This window comes from Cibotium barometz, chromosome 48 (assembly GCF_041138505.1).
Source record: "Cibotium barometz isolate CiBa-2024 chromosome 48, ASM4113850v1, whole genome shotgun sequence".
NCBI lineage: Eukaryota > Viridiplantae > Streptophyta > Polypodiopsida > Cyatheales > Cibotiaceae > Cibotium > Cibotium barometz.
The window spans coordinates 4,630,094-4,651,753 of NC_141093.1; the positions used below are offsets into that span (position 1 = coordinate 4,630,094).

Here is a 21,660-nt window from a genome sequence, read left to right on the forward strand (position 1 = left end):
ATGAAAAAAAAATCCCATAGCACTCGAGAGTCGAGGGTGTACAATTAATAGAAAGGGTTTGAGGGTTTAGACTAGCTTACCTGACTATATAGGAAGGAAAAGTTGTTGGACCAAAAAAAAAAAACTACAAACACTGATGAACCATAAACCATAAACATAAAGCTTATTGCAAAAACATGAGACAGTGGGTTGCTCACTTTATGTGGAGAACATGCTCACTCACCTAATGTGAAAATATCCATGAGGCTATAAAACCCAGGCTAATGCATACGGCCACATGCATCCGGCTTGTGCATGAGGCCATATCCATTAGAGGCATTTGCATAAGCTTCTATGCATAGAAGCTCGTGAGGCATTTGAATGAGCTTCTATAAATGAGTTTAGAAAGCAAAAAAAATCTCGTTTTAAGAAACAAAAGTTTATACTTTCCAAAATCTTTTTTGTAAAATATCAGGCATGGACTTGGCTTTGAATCCTACTGCTACTACACATGGGAAGGATGTTTTAGCTATAACATTTGTGGCCAACTTAATGAGTAAGAACTTCTCAGCTAAGAGTTGATATTTTTCATCAACTTAATATAAAACATCAACTTTTATGAAAAATTGATATTTTACATCAAGTTGATTTAAAACATCAACTTTATATGCAAAACATCAACTTTCTATGCAAAAGATCATTTTTTTAGACCAAAACTTCATGTTTTGTATCAACGTTATGCAAAACATCAACTTTCCCACGAAACTTGATGTTTTGCATCAACTTTGATGCAAAACATCAAGTTCTGTGGAAAAGTTGATGTTTTGCAACAACTTGATGTAAAACATCAACTTTTCCATAAAACTTGATGTTTTGCATCAGCTTTGATACAAAATATCAAGTTTTATGGAAAAGGTGATGTTTTGCATCAACTTGATGCAAAACATCAACCTTTACACACAACTTGATGTTTTGCATCAAAGTTGATGCAAAGCATCAACTCTACCAAGTTTTGGATGCTTCGGAGAAGAAAATTGGAGGATCGAAGGTCGATTTTCACAAATGGCTTGTTTTAACGATTCCGTCCACGTTAGCATGCTTAGACGACCTATTACAAAAATTTGAGTACTAACACAACTATGTTTCGATGCGATATACAGACGTAGTGATTTGCTGCATGAGAGCATTCAAAACTTAAATGCAAAACATTAAGTTTTGTGGTAGAGTTGATGTTTTGCAATGCATCAACTTTGATGCAAAACATCAAGTTGTGTGGAAAAGTTGATGTTTTGCAAGCATCAACTTTGATGTACAACATCAACTTTTAGGGGATTGTTTTTCTTAACTTTAAAATATTTTTACAGTTTTAATGAGAATTGTTTTTATTTTTATCACCAATAAATTTGCAAAAACTCATTTCAAATGGTAGAGATAGTAGCCGATAAAATCTCAAAAAAAATCCTTTAAATCATAGAATTAAAAAATATATATGCTCAAGATAAGACGATATAGGTAGAACATAGGTTAAAGTCTAAAGACCTGAAAAACACACATGGTTGCATCCTTTGACTACAAATATATATGCTCAAGATAAGACGATATAGGTAGAACATAGGTTAAAGTCTAAAGACCTGAAAAACACACATGGTTGCATCCTTTGACTACAAATTTGAGAGGAGGTCATTAAAAAAATTTCTTGTCTATGTATCCATGTAACTTTTGTATCATGAATAATATCATTACATAGTAGATGCCAAAAATTCATGATAGCAGAAGAGCTAGATGAGATAATCCATGATGACCTGTAATCATAGAATTAAAAAATATATATGCTCAAGATAAGACGATATAGGTAGAACATAGGTTAAAGTCTAAAGACCTGAAAAACACACATGGTTGCATCCTTTGACTACAAATTTGAGAGGAGGTCATTAAAAAAATTTCTTGTCTATGTATCCATGTAACTTTTGTATCATGAATAATATCATTACATAGTAGATGCCAAAAATTCATGATAGTAGAAGAGCTAGATGAGATAATCCATGATGACCTGTAATCCATTGGTTTTGATCCAGATGTGCAAGGCTCCATTGATTTAGAAAACCATGAGTCGATTAATTCACCAATCTTGTTTTTTATTCTACAATTTAATTTTAAAGCTAAAGAACTATAAGCAAATACACGTGGTGGGACCATCTATGTCGGGAAGAGGGATGCATGTGAGCCTCGACTCTGTCATGCTTATGTGCAGTAGTATACTATCCAGTATAGGGGACCTTTAATCTACCGTCATCGTGAAAGATCCAAGCTCCTCTCTACCACCATTCAAGAAGCCCTAAGCTCCTCTATTTTCTCTTTGTACACAAAGACAATGGCACGGGCGAAGATTGTATCTATCAGCATCCTTCACATGTCCTCCAAATAATTATAACTAGAGCTCATTCTACACTACCCTTAAACATACCATCTCTCAACATCCTTCACATGTACTCTAAATATTGTAACTAGTGCTCATTCCTACACTACTCTTAGATATAACATCACCTATGTTCATGATAATGGCTATCTAGATCAACCATCAACATATGCATACTATGAATTTTTGCCACCACCACATATGTACATGATATAAGCTACAATTTCTTTCCGCCACCCTTATCCATATTGCATAACAAGAATTTTCTTCATGAAAACAAATGCCTACATGGGTCGAAATTTACATCCATAGGCTATATGATGTCAGCCTCTAAAACCTACCAAAAAAAATTCCAATTTTCTAATCTTTTAACATGCTAAGGTTTACTCAAAGCCTCCATAGTTACCATCTTTTACATATATATATGAATAGAAGTCTACCTTTGCACACTTATAAGTTGACCTCTTTAAACTCTTAGCATTGGTTGTATATCATGCCCACTATCTGTTTATAAATAAGAGAGCAAATAGTTATGTCATGCAAATTGTCAAGGTAAGTGTATACTAAAGGCTTTGCTATTTGGGTCTAGAAATAGACTCAAGGATGCTTGTAAGAGTTTTCCTAAATTATCGAGCTTATATTATTATGTATTCTAATATTTCTTGAGTGCTTGTCAAATAATATGCATATTTATGCATAGTGATAGAATTTGTCCCAAGAAAGTCCATTAAAAAAACTCTTACATTCACGAAATTTATAAAATAAATTTTTATTTGAAAAATATTGATATTTATTTAAGTTGTGTAGACTCTTATGTCATTTTGTAAGTCCAATTTATTTTTATGTCACAAACAACAACAGTTTATAAATCTACGAAGGTCACACGTGCTCTCAATCTTGAAAAATAGCAAAATTCATGTAATTTTTAAATTTATACATGGAATTCTAGATGTGTTTTCAAAAAACTATGTTTTTAAGCTAATTTTGAGATTTCACACATTTTGGGAGGGAATCTTTTTAGGTAACCCTCGTCAATTACTTATTTTGCTCGCAACACTGTTTAAACATAAATGAATCCTAAAACATATCAAAATCTTAAAAAATTTAAAAAAAATACAAGATCAAATAGAGAGGTCTCTTACCTTATGAGAGGTCAAATAGAGAGGTCTCTTACCTTATGAGTCTTCACTTGAGGATGTAGAAGGAGATCTACAAAATCAAGCCGAGATGAAAAAAAAAGAGTATATAACATTAAATTAATGATAAACAACATTTCATTACATGAGAAGTGCAAGAGGAGAAGAGAAAGAAGTGAAGAGAAGAAATCTTTCTAACCCCAACCCTAATAGAAAGCTTATGGCTTACACAAAATGCTGATCCTAGCTTCTAAATAAAAACCCTAATAGAGAGATTTCCATCAAAGCTCTCTATTAGGGTTTCTATGTAGGAGCTAGGATTAGGGTTAAACTTCAGGAGAGAGAGGAATAGCTTACAACAAAGGGAAAAGAGAAGCTTTTGGAAAGCTAGTTTGCATAAGAGAGGAGATGGAGATGGAGATGAAGCTTTCATGGGAAGTTGTATATTGCATAGAAGAGGGAGATGAAGAGCACACACCTTGAGTAGATACCTATCTACATAAAATCCCAAAGAGGTGAAAGGCATTTCGAATGACATTATCATTCACCTGTAGGTAGGAGTAAGCTTTTCGCAGGTCGCTACTATGGATAGTAAAATTTTGCTACTACTATGGATAGTAAAATTTTGCTACTCAATAGCAAAAATAGTAGCAAAATTTCACTTCTCAGCAGTGTTTCTTCGCTACTATGAACAAACAGAAGCAGCAACGAAATTCCACTGCTTACATCAACGAAATTCTTTTGCTTAGCTGTGTTATAGGGCCCCAACATCCCTTGTTGCAGAATACTGCTGAAACGTTACTAAAAAGTGATGTTGTACCCTTGATGTGTTGTGGTGATGGTATTAGAGCTTTGATCCATGATTAATACCATTAATAACTTATTATTAGCAAAAAACACGTTTTCTCTCTATCATTATCTCGAGGGGCTCAACCCAGCTCAAAGCAAAGGTGGCAGTAAGAACGTAGCTTATCAAAGCAAAAATGCAACACCAAAAATGTAAAATTTGGTGCCTCCTCTTTGAGTGGATCTAATTCCTCTTGGGCATCTTATATTGGGTTTGACTACAAGGAGTGCACAACCCAAATCTTGACGTAAAATAATGACTGAATGGTGAGAATCAACACTTTCTTTATTTTTCAGCTTATTATCATTAACATTTCATTAGTGCTAATTATGCTCACTAATTAGAGTCATTGAGGGTTCAAAACCTTCATTGGGAAGTTTCTATTAAATGTCATTGCACTGTTTCTTGTTTTGTTTTGGGAACAATAAGTATTTATATTTATATTAACAAGGTAAAAGCTGTCATTTACAACAACAAGTATTTATATTTATATTAACAAGGTAAAAGCTCCCATTTACAACAAGTCCTTTCAAACTCCTACCACATCTATTCTACTCCAAATCTCTATTACGTCTAGATTACATATTTGATCCCACCTCTCATCTTCCCTTACAAAAGAAGACATCTCCCACATATGTGATAAGCCAACTGCATACAAGCCACAAGCGAACATAAGTGCATCCCTTGGGAGTCTTCTCTTCAAACTAGTGACCCTTAGTCCAAGCTTTCACCACTGGTCTCTTGCCCAAAGGTTTTTAATTAAGGCCAGGAAAGTATACCCTGGTTGCTTCTCCTTTTGGTACCAGTTCCTGGTTTTGGGCCAAATCTAGGGTATTTGATCTTTCCATCTTTCCCTGTGTGAACTTGCCACATATTAGCAAATTGTTAGGGTATCCTAGTATGTTTTAATATCCCAACAATATCATCTCTGTCATCGCATTGTTTCTCAAAAAAACCCTTGATTTAGTGTTTCAATTTGATTCCTCCAAAACCCACTAGTTTTCTAGATATCCTTTTAAGGGAGGGATTTACACTAATCATGCTTAAATGATATCATTAATGACTTAATCTTTGTTATAAAAGATTAGACATTGCCCTATTGAGCATACCAAGAGGGTAAGAGATTCCTACATATCAAGAATGCCATCCAAGGGTAAATCTATAGCGGCACATTATTACTATTACTATGCCCGTGCTTTGGGCCTTTTAGAGTTTGAAAGCTCCAATATGCATTCAAAGCAAAGATATCATGACCTTGGCCACCACTGAGTCCACGGAGGAGTTGAGGACAAAGGGCACCCATGTAGGGAGTCTAGAGAAAGAGGGAGAATGCACATGCACAGACCAAGATATCTATTAAATAACGATACCTTCTTGCTGTGTCAAGATGGTATGTTGTTTTTTAAAGAGAGAGAGAAATTTTAAAGAGAGAAAGAAAGAGAGTGTCAAGTGCTTGTGTGCAGGGTTTCTTTTTTAACGTATAAAGATAGGTTCGTATTGATTCAAATAAATACGATGCTACTCAGAATCTATGGAGACCCACACGATTTTTGCCATCTCTCTCTCCCTCTTTCTCTTCACACACAAATGCAGTTGAATAACTGATTCGTTAACCTAATGGAACAGATTTTCTGAATCAAGTGAATAGAAACGATTTCTGACCAATGGAAAATTGTTTGCAACCAGAGGCTAGATCTAGACCTTTGATTATCTCAAGATCTAACGATATTGTTATCTTAGGCTTGAAACGCGGCAATTGCGTGCTGAATTGTAAATGAAGCTTGATTAATGAAAACACCGGGATGTTCAGGGCGCAAGGTGGCACACCTCCATCCACGATAACAACTTGATCATCGTCTCTGAACATGAGCTGTTTAGACCTGTTTAGATGCCGCCCACAACAAGCAACCAAAACATCGTCTCTGAACATGAGCTGTTTAGACCTGTTTAGATGCCGCCCACAACAAGCAACCAAAACACCCAGAGGAACTTCTCATGGAGACCTTAGTGCCCACAGCCTTGGTGATTGCTGCAAAACAAGAGTATACAAATCAGAGAAAAGATAATAAGCTTGTGAATCCTGCATGCTTCTACGACATTGGCATCACCCAAAAAGCAGACATAATTTTACTGTGAATCCTGCAGATACCATAGCATTCCACGACGTAGTACGTGTTCTTTCATGAATTGTTGAATGGAGAGGGCTTGCACGAGCTGAATTGCTGCGGGCGGCATTAACTGCATGTACAAACCTCGCACTGGCCTTAATCTCAGGAAGCTGAGCTTAATGCTCCTACACATTAATATGAGGGAAAGATCATTAAGAGGTGAAAATTAACAACGTCAAGCCTTACGATAATTGCGTAAGGTCATTATAGATAATTTCATGGACTCCATCTCCTCCTGCACCACCAGCATCATCATCATGCATGTGTGTCTGTGGATCGCATCAGACAGGTGCACAGTCTTGACAGAGGTAAAAAATAAGAAAGATTTGCTTAATAATAATTATTAAAAATGGATGAGCGAGTGCAATTTGCGTGATGTTAAAAGCGGCAGTGGTGTTCAGGCTCACATAATTAAGCAAAACAATGCAAATGCCTTGCCGCTGTCAAGACCTTGCACCTGTTTGCGTGCGGCAGATTATGCGCCCGAAGATGATGATGATAATAATAATAATAATGAGAGAGACAAATTCAGGTGCATGAAGCGGAAGAAATGAACAAGAGAAGGCAATAATTTATAAGAGGCTGAAAACTATGGTAAGGATGAAAACTTCTCAAGTTTGCGCGTCTATATTAATCCACCTTTAATTACAAAGATTAAAGATTTAATGCAGCCTTAATCCAACGCTGGGCTGTTGTGCAGTTCGCGACATCACACTGGCGGTACCATACCCATGAGTGCGAGGGAATCATTTACAGATAAGCAATACAATATTTGAGGGCTACTTGTTTTCTCTGTGTCCTTTACTGAAGCGACCTCATCAACTCTGCATATGGCAGGATGCTTGTGTCCAGTAGCTTGCTTCTAATCGGGCTTGAATTTTGACGGGTGGGTATGAGCCTGGTCGCATGGTCCGCAGTAAAGAAGGGTGGTATCTCATGTGTGGTAGTGAAGGGTGATACCTCATGGTCCGCAGTAAAAGAAGGGTGATATCTCATGTGTGGTAGTGATGGACTGTGGTGTATTTGATACTGCAGTTGAAAACAACACACATACAGTATTCAACTTGGATAGATGGACTGTTGTTGAGTTCTACTACAACTTAACGATATATAAAAAAAGCAAAGAAAAACAGAGTAATTCAAATTTTACTTTAACTAAAGGTAAGGATATTAAATAATAATTTATAAACTTGATTTCAAAAAGTATTAAAATTGAAAATAAAAATGTCATCATAAATCTAAAACCAATGAAATGATTTAAAAATAATGCATGAAACACAAAAATTTGCATTTTCTCTATTCATTTGAAAGTGCACCCTCCGAGTGAAGTTACAGAAAATATACATATATAAGGAGCCTTGAAATTCAAAAAGTCTAAAGTCTCCTATAGAAGGGGGTGCACTTTTATTCGATTATTTTTTAGGTTTTTTTTATCTTCAATCTCTCTGAAAGTACCTACAATCCGCATAGGAGCACTAGAATCACTCACCAACCAATACTGCCAAGCTCTTTGATTTTTTTGATTCGGTGTGCTCCACATTTTCCACCTTCTCTCCACATAGCTTCTTCTCCTCTCTTTCTCATAAACCCTAGAATGAGAGCAACCTAAGCTCTGATACCATGAAAAGAGAATAGAAGCAAATACATGAGACATATCTAATCACTTAGTGCTCTCATTTCATTAACACACACTAAGTAGAGAAGCTCCATAGCTTTCCTTCATTCTCATCCACAAAACATAGGACACTACATAATGATAAGTTCACAATGAAATAAACCAAATGCTAATGTCCACACACTTGGCCGGTTGGGCACAACCACTATTACCGACACACACACTGCTAGTCTAGTGTCAACACACTAATGCTATCCTCCACTAGTTTCCGATGAGATTACATTCTCAACAATATGTTGGGATTTATCTCATCCTATGCTTTGGTTTAATCTGACACCTCTATTGTGGTTTAATTAGGGTACATCCGGTTTTAGTTAGATTAAGTTTTTTGGCATGTATGCCCATGTGTCCTCCGTATGGTTTGATGAGGTTTAACTTGAATGCATTAAATATTCTTCTCGTTTTATTTTCTGTTTTGTTGTGGTTAAGAGGGTTTTAGCCTTATCACTTGGTGTGTTGTCTCACACTAGGTATGTGCTAAATTTTTTTTTTCCAGTGATGCCTCGTGTTTGTGTGTGTCTGTCTTAGATGGCTCCCTCGCGGCATCGTCTCCTTGGTGATAATCCTTCTACTTCTATTCCTAGATGTTGTGTTTTGTTGGGTTTGGGTGTTGCCTGAACTCCTTTGTATGATTCGTGTTCTTCTCCTATAATTATCCATCAACATGGACATGACACAGCTCCTATCCATACCCCTCTGTTATATATTGATGCTGTCCATGCAGATGGACATGGAAAGGTATCATGGACATGACAACTTTGCCGTTGCTGAATATGAATCCACACCTCGTAGTGCTCCTCATCAACTTGCATGTATTGTAACCCCTCCTGAAGGAAACTAGGGCCTTTAGATAGAGGGCTTTATTTGATAATATGGGTACTAAGCTTGAGTTTTCATCAGCTTATCATCCCCAAACAGATGGCCAAAGTGAAGCTGCAAATTCAGCCGTGTTGGATTTATTTAAGTGTTATGTGGCAGATCAAAAGAGTGCATGGGAGAAGTATCTTCCACTTGTTCGATCCATGCTTCCACGGGAAAGGCTCCGTTTGAGATTATCTATGGCAGAGTGGTATTGCCACCCATCCTTCGTACTAAGGATGAGATATTTGCAGCTGATGAATATGTTTGTGATTTGGATGTTGCCTTTGGTCAAGTGCGGACAGCCATTGCAAGATCTCAGGATAAGCATAAAATGGCTGCTGACAAGCATAGAAGGGACATGGACTCCAGGATGGTGCTAGGCAAGAGATTATCGGAGCTGGGGGGCGAGCAGGCTGACCCCTCATAGAACATTGTTATGAAAATTCCCGTTAGTGTTAATATAAAAATATATTTTTTGTATAATTTTCCTAAGAAAACCTATGTATCATGTGCATTCAAGGGGCATTTAAAAAACTCCTTACCTGAGTAAAATGACCCTTTTTGCTTTATGATCTTGTAGGGTTTTTTTATCGATTTAAAAAATGTATTTCTATAAATTTACCTTAAAATTTTGAATTAAAAAACTCCTTCATTTGAACTCACGTGCTATACTTACATATTTTCAGTTGAACCCCCCGAGTAGCTTCACAATTTCATGAGAAAGAAAGACTATCTACTAAGCTACAAAAATGGCTTCATCCACAAAAATGCCTCAGGTTTTGAATTAAAAAACTCCTTCATTTAAACTCACGTGCGATACTTATATATTTTCAGGTGAACCCCCCGAGTAGCTTCACAATTTCATGAGAAAGAAAGACTATCTTGTAAACTAAGCTACAAAAGTGGCTTCATCCACAAAAATGTCTCAAGTTTGATATATGTAAATGTGAGAAAACTTTTACACATGATGTTGAAAAGTAATGAAACTCTTCAACTAGGATTCTTAATAAAAAAACTGGGTCATTTAAGAAAAGTGGTGCTTTTTCAACATACAAAGAAAGCTATAAAAGTGGCTTAAATAGTTCATAGCATACTTGAATATTTTTTAGGAGATTAAACAGTTTTCAGCATATACATCCAATCAATGTAATATTTATCAAAATGAATTACATATACATAAATGATTTTTTTGACCTGCTCAAAATTCTTTCTTCAAATAGTTTCAATGATAAAAATAATAATCTCAAAAATGTAAATAATAGTTTTTATTTTGGAGATGCCTAAAAAGAAAAAGGGCTCTTGCCCTACACCGTAGCAGCCCAGGTTCAATACCCGCCCCTTAGGCTACCACATGCGTCAATTTTGTCTCAATACCAACAAAAACAAAGCTAGGCAACAAAAGAAAAATAGCATATAATCTGTAAAGTACTCCCCATCCATGTACAATGATTCTCCATCCACGTACAATGGTTCCCCATCTTCATCCACGTACAATGATGGACAACCAAAATGAAAATGAAGACATTATTTTACTGTATTTCAGACTCAATCAATTAAAGGCTGCTATGAAGTTGACGTGGTGAACTACACAACACTCCAAGTTTTGCAGCGTTGGATTAAGGCTTCCTTAGCGAAGCATGAGACCTTCAACATTTGTAGAAGGATTGCAGTCTAGTAGAAGCTGTGATCAGATAGTAGAGCCATAGTATAAAGAGGCTGCATGCCTTCTCTTCGTTAAGACTAAATGTGCCTCTACTTTTTCTTTTTCATGGGCGCATAAATCTGCAGCACGCAAATCTTGACAGCGGTAAGGCGTTCGCATTGCTTTGCTTAATTATGTGAGCCCGAAGAGCACCGCTTTTAACATACAAATTACACTCGCTCATCCATTTTTAATAATTATTATTAAGAAAACCTTTTTTATTTTAGTAAGTTGGCAAATTTCAACTCCTATTTTTTTTGTTTTTAGCAAATTCCTTCAAACTAATGGGTACAAGTAGGTGACCCGCACATTGCTACAACATGAAGTTTTTTCTTGTGTGCATATATGCATACATATGTATGTGTGTAAACAAGTGTGTGTATATCTATGCATGTGTATGTATGCTCAAGTGTGTGTGCACTTGTATAATGCATGTGTGTATGTGTGTGCAAGCATGTGTGAGTGAGTATGTGTGTGCACACGCGTTTGTATAATGTCTGTGTGTACATATATATACACACATATGCATGTGTGCATGTGTGTACATGGGTCTATGTGTGCCTCTCTCACATAACCGCATATTTGTAAGTTTCTTTCTTACATGCATTCTCTCTCTATGTCTCTATCCCATGCATAGACACAAACCTATCTCACACATATACACGTGCTCTCTCTCTCTCTCTCTCTCTCTCTCTCTCATCTCTTACACACACACACACACACACACACACACACGCCCCCCTCCATACGCCACACAAATATCAACTCAAAAAAATCTTGAAAAAACAAGGGAAATTTTACAAAAGGCTCTTCCAATTTTAGGTCAAGCAAGGAAGAATGAAAACAAAACTAAAGAGATCACTACAAAAGCCTCAATGGGCCGAGCATAGATACAAATCAAAAGTTTAGAACAACAAATAATCAAAGAGGCCGAGGCGAGTCAAGGAAAAGAACATGAAGGTAAAGAATAGAGCCCACAAGCAAGCAGACCAAGCTGTAGAGAAGCAAAGAATAGAGCCCACGAGCAAGCAAACCAAGCTGTAGAGAAAACAACTCCGTGAAAGGCACATGAAAAAGATCATGCAGAGCAAAAAACACTAGGAGAATAGAGACTACAAAGAGAAAAAGCTCCAAAACGAAAGGCCAACTGAAAGAAATTGTCATGACTTCGAACATTTGTTTTTCCAGAGCATCCAGCTTTGCTTGACTTCTTTGTAATAAGGCCAACTTGCTCACAAAGCTTGATTTTGAAAGCTTCATCAACTTTATGACCTTGCTGAATATGATTGATCCACTCGTTGTTGTGAAAAAATCTTATCTTTTGTAAGAAAGACATGGATAGTCGCATCTTGGAATCAATGTTGTGATCAAGGGCAAGTAGCTTTGCATCATCATCACTTAACCCAGCATAGACCCACGCTAGGACTGTATTATAGCTCTCTACATGAGGATACTCAGCATAAAACTCTTTTTTAGCAATGAGAGAGTGAGTTCCCCCCAAGACAAAGTATTTGTATTGATTGATTTTTGATCTCTCAAAACTCTTTGTTAACACAAGAAGACTTATCCACAAGAACAAGAAGGGGTAAAACATTTGTTGTTGGTTTCTCCTTCATCATCATTACTTTAAGATTACTTACATGTCCAAGGACAATGGTTCGAACTTCTAGTGGTCTCTTATTTGAAACAGGATCCAATGGAGAACGTTCTATGTTAGACACTAGTAAAATTAAGGGTCTCTCATAACCCATATGAAACTTTTTGGGTTTATTTCTTATGGTATTAAGACCAGAACATTCTGAAGGATCAGACTTTGGAGCTCCAGGTCCAGAAAGCAACGTATCACTCACATTAAACCATCTTCTTCTGAGTCATCTATGTCTATACCTGGCATTCTCTTTATAATCAAAATCATCAGTGGAGGGGTTGGAATTGTACAAATTGTCTCATGATGCTCTTGAAATGCTTCAGAAAGACTACATTTAAAAAAAAGAAAAAATCATTCTAAGTAGAAGAGGATTTGAAGACGATAGAGTGAACTTAAAAGTAAGAACCAAAGAGTAACTTATGCAAAAGTATAACCATCTCTTTGTATACTAGAATACATAGTAAACTCATTAAACCAGACATAAAAAGTAAGCCAAACTTCCTTCTTGCTCATTCAAACTAAATATGACAAACTTCTTGTATACTAGAATGCATTCTAGCATATGCTAGAGCAGACAAACTTCTTGTATACTAGAATACATGCAAACTAGACTTGACTAGACCTCTAAGTGTTTCAAGATATGAGCTAGAAAGACAAGAATTAAATAGACTAAAAAACAAAGAATAGTTCTCAATGTATTCTAGAATACACAAAGATAAGAAGTAAATTTATGAATTACGCGTACACTAGAACACATACAAACTAGACTAGACAAACTTCACGTATATTAGAATACATGCAAACTAGAGTTGACTAGACCTCTACGTATTCCAATATATGAGCTGGAAAGACATGACTCAAACAAACTTAAAAAAGAATAACAGTTCTCTATATACATATATACATATATATATACATATACATATATACATATATATATATATACATATATATATATATGTATGTATATGTATATATATGTATATATTTATATACATATATATATACATATATATATATATATATGTATATATTTATATACATATATATACATATACATATATATATATATACATATATATACATATACATATATATATATATATATATATATATACATATACATATACATATATACATACATTAAATCTAATGTCATATTGATTAGCATTAATCCGAAGATGCGAGAGAAGACCCAAATGTCTTTGTGAAGTTTCTCAATGAATTCTATGATACCAGCATCCAGTGCTTTAAGTAATTTAGTAATAAGATCAGTTATATTAGAATACATACATTTATATGCATTAGTTAGCCATTTAAAGGTATTTTTGTGAACTTTATATGTGTCCATAATATATGGAAAGGTAGAGCTAGCAGGAGGGGTAATCTCATAAGAAAGTGAGAAGCTTACCACTTACTCCAATACTTCTTTTTTAGTACATGAAGAAGGAGAAAACTCAGGGGAATTAAGTCTTTGACGTACTATAAGTCTCATGAGATGTTTACAAATAAATGTGGGTGTTTGAGCTGATTTGTCTAGTCCACAAATGTAAAGATGGTTAGTAATGTATTCAATCTCGTTCATAAAATGGCAGGGTCTTTAAACCAAGGTGTTTGATTAAACCTATGCTTAGGAAAAAGAGAATTAAAATCTCTAAGAATAATGTATCTAATAAAAGTGTTATGTTTACTTGAGACATTAATACACATCCAAGCACAGAGTTTAGACCAAGCAGTATTTAATTCTTTAATAATGGGGTATGGATTAATGGGGATGGAAGGGATATTGTTAAGACCTTTTTTCATGAATTCATGCAACATAGGATGCCTACAAAGATAAGGGTCAGTTGTAAAAATGTGGACTCCAAAATTCTCAAAGTCTTTCGTAAAAGACTTAAATCCCTTTGAGGTGGCACAAATGCATGGTTCATAATAATTTAGAAAATTGGTTAGGATTTATTAATACCAAACTTTTCTAAAACTTCTAGAAATACTTTATCAGGTGCAATAAAATCAAAGAGTTTTTTGACAAAAAGGAGATGAATTAATCTTTTACTACATTTTTTCTTTCTAATAAATTAAAATCATTAGTTTTTTTAGTAAGAAATCTTACATGATCATCTTTGGTGTTGAATTCTAAAGCCTTTGTGGTATCGTTCGTTGAAGTCCTCCGTACCTCAAAAAACACGAGGTTTCTTTGTAGAAGATTTCATAGTACTCGAGGTAATGGAAAGCCTTTTAATATCACTATTCCTTGTAGTTTTAAGAATAGACTAAATAGTATGAAACAGGGGTGTTAAGCAAGTGAGGAAGAAAAGGGGTATTAGGAGTGTAAAGAGCTAGGTTGCGGGCAGCTTCGAGCATTAAAGTTATGGAGCCAAAAGTAAACAATGAGAGTAGTCCTAACTTCACTAAAGGAAAGGATCCCGCCCATCCAATAAATGCATAGATAAGAGTAGGTCTAGATGAAAAAGGGAAAAAATTTGCAAAGGTTTTGGAAAACAAACCAAAGTAGGTGATCTAACCAGATCATGGAGGCAGAACAAGTAGAGTTAGGATAAGATCTTTTACATTGGCATTTAATAAAAGGTCTAAAAGTGTTTCAATAATTTTTTAGGTTCACTAACTTTATCTTGATTAATGGGTCCCTTAGTTCTAACAATCGGAGCCATGTTGGAACATTTAGAAGGATCGATATATCTGAGAGTTTAATTTGCCCAAGTTCGAAAAAGAAATCATTAGAAAGCTGATGTTTGGCTTGGATAGCTTTGGACCTCAGAGGAAAAACTACAAAAGAGTGCTAAGGAACAGATAGAGAAAGGTGCACGATGGTTAATTACTTCAAAGTCCCATAATTTATGATCAAGTCTAACAGAGTCCAACTCAAGTTTTCAGGGAGGGCGCAAAGGGACAGCACCCGAATAGGAAGGAGGAATCACTTTCTGAGAGGGAAAGGAAGAAGAAGGCTTAGATGATAAAGAAGAAATGGCTTCTTTTTCATCCCATGGTCCAAAAAATCAAAGTCAAGGAGGGGATTGACAATTTCAGGAGTAGATTTTATTTCTAAAGGAATGGAGGGGAGACCATTAATCTAAAAGAGCTTGTTTGCAATAGAAGGTAAGGTAGAAAAATAGAAGTTAAGGTCACAAGGATCCTAATAAGGGCTAGAGAAGAAAGTAACTTATTGAAGGCCTCTATTAAAGAGGCTTGGACCTTTTTTGAAGTAACAAGAAGGGAAATCCAATCATTAAAAGATGCAATAGTAAAAGTAGAAGGGGTTTTGGTTAGTAAAGCTTGCTTTTCAAAATCCAACATTTTTTTATGAAAATCTAGACCTTTAAAGCATGAAATAATACATTGGGTCCCAATAGTAGGAATGGGGAGGGCGACATTAGTAGCAGCATACCCCAGTTTTACCAAAGAGGGGATCCATTGATACTGCACAACCAGAGAATTATTAATACAAAGGTTAAACAATTAACAATAGTCTGAAATAAATAACAATAGTTTGAAATAAGATTGTATGGTACTAGTAGACCGCTGGCCAAGAGCTAGTTGGGAAACAAATGTGTGTGTTTAGATTTCTATATTCCCCCATCATAATGAACCATACAATCAAATCAGACTAGAAAATAAAACGAATATAATTAAAATATTGTTTTACAATTGGAACATGCTCATATCTCTAGCAGAATGGCAACATCTTTAACCACCATTATCCAAGGGATGATCAACTATACCTGTTAGCAGAGCCAATCAAACATACCAAGTTAGGACTTTGAATACATTGTATGGGTGACAGGTATCCAAGCATTACTCATCCACTTGTTATCATTGTCACGTTTAATAGAGTTTAGAGAATGTAACCAACTCTAAGGCTGGAAAAGATTATTGATGTCCATCTATAATTTGTAAAGAGAGAAACTTTTCATCCTTCTATTATGGCTATTAAATAAAACAATGGTAAGTCAAAAATATTAGCACAAGTGTGCACAAACAAAGTGTGGAGTTTAAATACTTATATATTAGTAAGTGGTAACTAAATATAATCCTAAAGATATTAATTGTATTGTTGATTATAAGTATAATTGGCCTAACAATAATTATCTCAAGTCCCAATTATGTCAAAAAGTAAGTGCACCTCATAGTTAATTGTAGAAAAAATGGCAAGCAATATTATTACCTAATGAAGTAATCAAAAGGTGTTAAAATGAAAACAATTTCAATTATTCATCAAATTGATGTTTATGTATAATGTGTTTGTGTGTGTAGGTGTGGTTGTGTGCATGCATGTGTGTGTGTGTGTGTGTGTGTGTGTGTGTGTGAGAGAGAGAGAGAGAGAGAGAGAGAAAAAAAATTAGTATTTAAATGAAAAATCCATAGAGAGAAATGAAACTTTAGTTTGTAGGTGTGTGTGTGTGTGCACGTGCGCGTGTGCATGCATATATGCATGCGTACATGCATGCGCACATGTGTGCGTGCATGCGCGCGTGTGTGTGTGTGTGTGCGTGCACGTGCACGTGTGCATGCATATATGCATGCGTACATGCATGCGCACATGTGTGCGTGCATGCGTGTGTGTGTGTGTGTGTGTGTGTTTATATATGTGTATGTCTATGTGTGTGTGTGTGTGTGTGTGTGTGTGTGTGTGTGTGTATGTGTATGTGTATGTGTATGTGTATGTGATAACAAAGAGAAAATTAGTATTTAAATGAAAAATCCATAGTGAGAAATGAAACATTGTTAATAAAACATTCAGGTAAGATATTAGTGTTAAAGTTATTAAACCATTGTTAAAACTATTAGTGACAATATAATCATGCTAAATAGTATTAAAATAAAACTCCATAGAAAGGACATTAGAGAGAATTATGTACTTATGTTGTGATTAGTATTTAAATGCAACTTGAAAGAGAGGACATAGGCACTATTGTATAAGTTTTACCTTGTGTACATATGTATTATGAGACAATTTATACAAACATCAAGATTGGTATTAACAAGCATAAAAGTTACAGAAAAAGATCTATGATAACTACATTATGAGAGTATAACTTAGCTTGAAAGCATATAATCGCTAGAAACATCATAAATGAAATCACAATAAAACACCATAAATAAAATCACCAAGCTGAAATACTCTCAAGGTGAGGGTAGAACAACATAAGGGTCCATGGTGAGGGCAGGCAATAAACTTAGCAATGTAGCATGCTGTATAGATTAAAAATAATAAAGAGCTAATACAAAGAAACATTAACTCTGAACATAGTGTAGCACAACGTTATTTCCAACCAAAGATGTACACGGACTAAAGGCACAAAAAAACAAACTGAAGGCGAAAAACAATGAAGGAAAGCATATAATCGCTAGAAACATCATAAATGAAATCACAATAAAACACCATAAATAAAATCACCAAGCTGAAATACTCTCAAGGTGAGGGTAGAACAACATAAGGGTCCATGGTGAGGGTAGGCAATAAACTTAGCAGTGTAGCATGCTGTATAGATTAAAAATAATAAAGAGCTAATACAAAGAAACATTAACTCTGAACATAGTGTAGCACAACGTTATTTCCAACCAAAGATGTACACGGACTAAAGGCACAAAAAAACAAACTGAAGGCAAAAAACAATGAAGGAAAGCATATAACCGCTATAAACATCATAAATGAAATCACAATAAAACACCATAAATAAAATCACCAAGCTGACACCATAAATAAGGGAGACATCAAAGCACCCTACATACATTTATGTCCAGAAAAAAGTACCCTGTCATTGCACATTACCATGGATAAGAGACACCCTCAATACAAATGATCTGTTGGATGAGTCACCATGGTCAAAAGAGAAGGTTAAAAGCCCTTGGAAGAAGGTGAGATCCCACTGATGCTAGATCAAAGAGTCAGATCAGAGAACCCTAGAGAACCATGCCATAATGGGCATAGGAGCCCCCATTCTAGGCACCCTAGTAACCCATCAAACTTATTCTTTGAAGCTAAAGAAAGGCCACTTTAGGACTCCTCAAGGAACTCCCATGATATTACTCGCACCTACTACCAGCCATCTAGATTTATTAGACATCAAAGGCCCTACCCCGGGGGATTCACTCTTAGAAAACTTATGAATGGAAGAGAGAAGTATGTTATATATTTAAATATTTGAAATTAGCTTATAGTAGAAAATGTGTACTAAATTAGGTAAGAGGGCCACCAAAAGGATAGGTGAATTAAAGACTATAGATACGTGATGGATGGCATATTAAAGACACTCTCCTTTAAATATAGGTAAAAGATATGCATTTAATATAGCTATTTGTCTCTACTATTTTAGTTAAATCACTTTGATTAAGAAAGTTAATCCAATCCTTACACAGCCATTTTTTTCATTTTTGGCCCTAATGGATCAACGTCTTCTCATAAATGATTGGGAGTATGACTCATCATCAATAGATATTCTTATGGATTTTGCCACAAGCCAAGCTTATGGTGTTAGTTGGGAAGGAATCGTCCAATTAATAACTGGGGCCACAATAGAGGAGGAACGATTGCATGGTATCTGTGATTACATATACACAAGATGATTGAACGTGAAAGGATCCAAAGACCTATATTACAATTTGGGAAAGCAAGAATTCCCACGATGAACAAAATGGTAACACCTCTTGTGAGCCCAGTGGATCCTACTTTTGTAGTATCACCCGGCTACATGTTAGACCAAGCCCCAACTACTGCTATTGTTCCTCTAGGTTATTGGAACCTTCACCCAAGATCCTCGATTCCTTGCATATTCCTCTACTTTGCCAATGCACCCTAGAGCAAGGGGGGCATCCTCACAAATGACTAGACCAGTGGTTCCCTTGGCTCATATGCAGCTCATATGCCATCAGTACCTATGGGAATTCCGATACGACCCCCTACCTATCAGGCTCATATGGAGCTCATGTGCCATCGGTACCTATGGGAATTCCTATACGACCCCCTACCTATTGGACTCATGTTACTCCTCTTAGATTCATACCAATACGCCGCAGGTAACACCCTTCATACCACATATTGCCCCCCTTATACCAATACCTCCAGCAACAACCCTTCCAATAATCTAGTAGCCTTTGCGAGTGCAATCCTTGAAATTATAGGACCCGTCACATGAGAGATAATGGATGAAGTAGCTCTAGAAAGGCTACACCAATTGTGAATCTTGCGCATAAGTTCAATGGAGAGGGTGATCCTAGAAGATGCCTCGAGGTCTTCAATCAAGTTTATGAGGCCAATGAGCTTTCAAATACCAATGCATTTAGCCTTACACTAGATGGCAAGGCTGGTGATTGGGTATCAGATTATAAGAATTGAAGAACATTTAAACTTTATTGGGCTTCAAAGGTTATTCCTAAAGCAGTTTGTGCATGAGGGAGCTTTGTGGAGTGTGGCTTCATAGTTGCACAAAGCTGAGAGAGAACAAGATAAGTCAGTGAGAGATTTTATTAGTCATTCATCTCTCAAGCATTTGAACTCTCTTTGTGCTCTACATGAGTGCTTTTCCAACAATAAATTGCTTGATCAATTTATCCACGGGCTTAAACATGAACATATCCATAATGGTTTGGTCATTAGAGGTATCACCACCTGGGAGGACATCATAGGTAATGCCATGCAACTTGATGATAAAGGGAGTAAGAGCTTTAGATTCTAAGTCGTCTGATACATCAGTAGTAGCTAACAGTGCTAGCACACCACTATAAAACATGTAGCTAAAGGTAAATTTATTTTAGCGGAAATGACTTGTACTAACTTCTCAAAAGCCCTCCAAGAGGAAATGAGGGCTATCAAAGCTTCATAAAATGCACACATGTACCCAAGGAGAGAGCTACATTGGTGTTCCATTTTCCATCAGGGACATACCATTAGAAAATGTCCAATTTTAAGATCTTGTTACAATGGTAACTATAGATCTTGTGGACACTATGGTCACGAAGCCCAAGATTGCCGAAAACACCTACATGCTATTGCCAATACAACAAGACCACGGCTAGCATTGTTGGCACCGCAAAATAAACGTTAGCCCTTGGTCCTATAATAAATCAAGCAATGGTTGAACAGCCCATGTAACAACTTATATCAAAGGGCATGCACCATGCACCCAATGTGCCATTAGCTCCACCAGTCTTGGGACCAAACCACCTCCACCAACAAGGGTGACACCTCTTAATCAAGTAAGCTTTGAGGAGCCTATTGATTACCAAGAATATGAAGTAGATGTTAAACCCACCCTCCACCTCTTTGAGGACCCCACACAGAGCTTCAACTATTATGTAGTGGATGGGAGATGGGGAGTCAAGCCAATTTACCAACTTGCTGCGATAGGAAGGAGCGGGGACATTAACACCATAGCTAGAAGAATGCTTCTTCAATGTTACCACTATCAAGGTCCCTATCAAGTTTTTTAATTCCCTCTAAAGTTTCCTCAACTCAACCAACCGGTACCCTCAAACATGCCAGTGGCTTCTTGTAACCATTGTGGCATAGATCATTGGGTTGAGGACTGCCCCAAAAAGATTGTGGTGGTGACCATGGGACCCATCATCACACCCCTAAACATGATTGGGGTAAGTAATCAATCTCAAAGGCAGATCCTAAAAAATCTAGATCACACACCTTTAAATGCTATCACCCAGATACAAGATCAAAACCAACATGTTCTTGAGAAATGATATGTGGCTTCGGTAGTGGAATCTAAGAAAAATAGGAGAAAATTTGGGTTAAGAATGGGAAAATAAAGGAAACCAAGAAGACAAATCTTGGGATGCCTCAAGATACAGTCTTCACTCATTACGAACCTAGATGAGGACTTGGAGTCCATGGACACAAGGACCGATTCTGAACAGGGTAGGGAAATACCCTCCAAAACTAAGAGCACGAGTAAGGACACCCCACGAGAACCTATAATTCCTAAAACTACATCACACATGACAAAACTTGGCTCTTATCCCCTGACCCTCAGAAGGAGATTGATCAACTCCAAGAATTTAGTGATTTAGTTACAAAAACACAAGAGGATCTTGAACCAAAACCCATGAAAGTGAGAGTATCATATACTATAGACCGTAGTACCTTAACGTCTACTATACTAAGATTTTCAAACATCTATATGTGCCGAGTGTCATCATGGAAGAGACTAAGGCCTCCACCTCTCATAGTTTGATCTGTGATTGGTTTAGGAGACAACT

At 36.2% G+C, this 21,660-nt stretch overlaps 1 long non-coding RNA gene across 2 annotated transcripts; it reads right to left on the reverse strand.

Annotated features, from left to right (window-relative positions):
- Positions 1–4,798: 4,798 nt before the first annotated feature.
- On the reverse strand, positions 4,799–7,331 carry LOC147610724 (uncharacterized). Of its 2 annotated transcripts, none has more exons than XR_015263862.1 (3): positions 6,528–7,331; positions 6,206–6,407; positions 4,799–5,026 (listed from the first exon to the last, which is right to left on the reverse strand). It is a non-coding gene; the product is annotated as an uncharacterized LOC147610724 (long non-coding RNA). The 2 variants fall into 2 exon arrangements; XR_015263861.1 differs by lacking the exon at positions 4,799–5,026 and having other exon boundaries at positions 5,782–6,258; positions 6,322–6,407; positions 6,528–7,083.
- Between the last annotated feature and the right edge of the window lie 14,329 nt (positions 7,332–21,660).